Genomic DNA, 2,954 nt, shown 5'->3' with positions numbered 1-2,954 from the left:
GGCGTGATAGAGTTGTTTTCGTAGACATAGGGAAGCTGTGTGCCTAAGAGAGCAAGTAATTGGTCTTCCCGTAGCCATAGAATAAATAGGTTGAGTAATATATGAATGGGTGATGCACTCTTGCAAGATGCCCCGCCCATCCGCCTCCCTGCAGGGCTCAGACGCCTCCGCCTCGCAAAATAACTATTTTCAAAGGCCAAAAAGTAGATTAACGGGTTCTCATGACTGTTTACTTAGTCTCAGGGTGAAGAAGAAGGGTAAGACTACAACCAGACTCATTAACTACCCCTGGAAACGCCCACAACGCCCACGAAAGCCTTGTTAGATATGTTTCCTCAGACGCCTCCGCCCCTCACATTAACTATTCTCAAAGGCCAGAAAAGAGGTCAATCGGTATCTATTGACCATTTTTTAAAGTTCACAGTAAAGTGGAAAGGTCAAACTACCACCAAGGTCATAAAACTACCCCTGGTAACGCCCACAACGCCCATGAAAGCCTTGTCAAATACGTATTCGCACATCACCTATTTCTTAAGGCCTAATAACATCTTTTTCCTTATTTTCCCTCCATGAATCATAGTAATAACATCAATAATAATTAAAAAATAATTATAACTTTGTTTATAGTAATCCCGTGGACTCGGCGTACAAAACCATCGGCGGCTCAGTCCCCATCAGTTCCCGCGCGGCGTCCCTGGTGGTGATCGCGTGACCCGTGATATTAAATCCTTTTTATCGTTTTCCGACAAATTACGCGGTGCCAGCGAACCACAGTGCCAGGGAAGAAAGAAGAGGTGCCAGAGATTACACAGTGTCAATCCCATCCCTGGAAAAGCTTATATCATGCGGAAAATTGGGTGAGAAGTGGAGGGGAGGGAAAGTGCCACCGTGGGTAAATTTCAACCTTGTATTTGTACATTTTTAGGCGAATTACGTGTTCCCGGAATGTTGTGGTGCCATAGAAAGGAAGAAGTGGTGCCAGTGGTTATACTGTGCCATTTCTAACCCCCTGGAAGGCTGAAATAAGATTGAAATAAGATAAAAAATAAGGGAAAAGTGAAAATGGCGGGGTGTCATGTCTGACACCCCTCTTCAGCACCATATATATATTTTTTCTCATTTTTAAAGTAAATTGCGTTTCCTCAAAGTGCCGCAGTGCCATGCAAAGAAAGAGGAGGTGGCATAGATCATACAGTGCCAATCTTAACGCGTGGGAATGCTAAAATAAGGTTGAAAAAAGAGAAAAGCGGAGGGTGGAGGGCAAGACAGCGGGGAAGTCGTGTGTTGAAAAGGAAAATTAACGAAAAAAAAATAGAAAATTATAGCAAGGAAAAGACAAGGGGAAGAGCGTGTGGAAATGCTTAGAAAATAATGAAGTAAGATTCGTGTGAAAATTAGTGAGAAATAGCCTAGAAAATAATAGTAAGGTAAAGTCATGTGAAAATTAGTTAGAAAATGCTTAGAAATAATGGAAAGGAAAAATAAGGTCCAAAATATAAAGTGATACTCAAATAATGAGAAAAAGCTTGGATATTAATAATAAGGAAACATTAGTTAAAAATAATGTGAAAGTAAGAAAATGCCTAGAAAATTCGAAAAAAATAAAATAAGGTAAAATAATGTGAAAGTGTTAGGAAATCCTTAGAAAATTATAATAAATTAAATTAAGGAAACATTAGTTAAAAATAATGTGAAAGTAAGAAAATGCCTAGAAAATTAGAAAAAAGTAAAAGGTAAAATAATGTGAAAGTATGTTAGGAAATCCTTAGAAAATTATAATAAATTAAATTAAGGCAAAATGTGAAAATTTGTTTCGAAATGCTTAGAAAATTAAAATAAGGAAAAATGAGGTAAAATAATGTGCAAATAAGTTAGAAACATCTTAGAAAATAATAATTATAACAATAATAATGATGATGATGAAAATAATAATAATAGATAATGGTGATAGTGAAAGTGTCTGTGCATGTGTGTGCGCGTGCGGTTATATCGTTAATATTTTGTCACGAATTTAATTATATAGGTATATGTTGCAAGAACAGGAAGAAGAAAAAAAAGAACTACATCTACATCATGGGTTAGGTGAGTGTTATTATTATTATTATTATTATTTTTCTCAATTCCTCTACTTCCTCTTTTTATTCTTTTTCTATTTCTTCCTCTTTTTTTCTCTTCCTCTCCCTCTTTTTACTTTTCGACCTACTTTTTTCTTCTTGCTATTCTTGTCCTTTTCTTTTACTTTTTTCTATTGTTATTATTATTATTATTATTATTATTATTATTATTATTATTATTATTATTATTATTATAATTAGATGATGATGGTGTGTCCTCTTCAGCTGACTGAGAAGGGGAGAAGGGGGGACAGCTGACTCTCTCTCTCTCTCTCTCTCTCTCTCTCTCTCTCTCTCTCTCTCTCTCTCTCTCTCTCTCTCTCTCTCTCTCTCTCTCTCTCTCTCTCTCTCTCTCTCTCTCTCTCTCTCTCTCTCCTTCTCTTTTCATTCGCCTTCTTTTCATTCTATATTTTATAATTTCTTCTATTTCATTCTTTCTTCCTTTACTTCCTTGTTTTCTTTCAGAGAGAGAGAGAGAGAGATAGAGAGAGGAGGAAGGAAGAAGAGGGAGTGTGTTGGGGATGTACCTCCTCTTCCCCCTCTAGGCGGTTACTCCTCCTCCTCCTCCTCCTCCATTCTTCCCCATCCCTTCTTCCCTCTTTCATTCATTCTCTATATGATATCTTGTTATTTGTATCATATTTCTCCTCTTCCTTCCTCTTTCTTTCTCTCTTCTTTCGTTCTCTCCTACCTTCCTTCCTTCCTTCCTTCCTTCCCTCCTTCCTTCCTTCCTTCCCTTAATTAATACCTCCATGTACGTTAGTTTGCTATAAAATTACTTATGAATTGTCCACCACCACCACTACTACTACTACTACTACTACTACTACTACTACTACT

General features: G+C 37.1%; 1 long non-coding RNA gene across 1 annotated transcript; it reads left to right on the top strand.

Moving 5' to 3' along the window:
- The first annotated feature begins 373 nt into the window (after window positions 1-373).
- LOC126992644 (uncharacterized) lies at window positions 374-1,994 on the top strand. The gene is made up of 2 exons (XR_007746871.1): window positions 374-794; window positions 926-1,994. It is a non-coding gene; the product is annotated as an uncharacterized LOC126992644 (long non-coding RNA).
- Window positions 1,995-2,954: the final 960 nt, after the last annotated feature.

This window comes from Eriocheir sinensis, unplaced genomic scaffold (assembly GCF_024679095.1).
Source record: "Eriocheir sinensis breed Jianghai 21 unplaced genomic scaffold, ASM2467909v1 Scaffold499, whole genome shotgun sequence".
Lineage (NCBI taxonomy): Eukaryota > Metazoa > Arthropoda > Malacostraca > Decapoda > Varunidae > Eriocheir > Eriocheir sinensis.
Note: the sequence above shows the minus strand (reverse complement) of the source record. Positions and strands in the feature narration are given on the sequence as shown.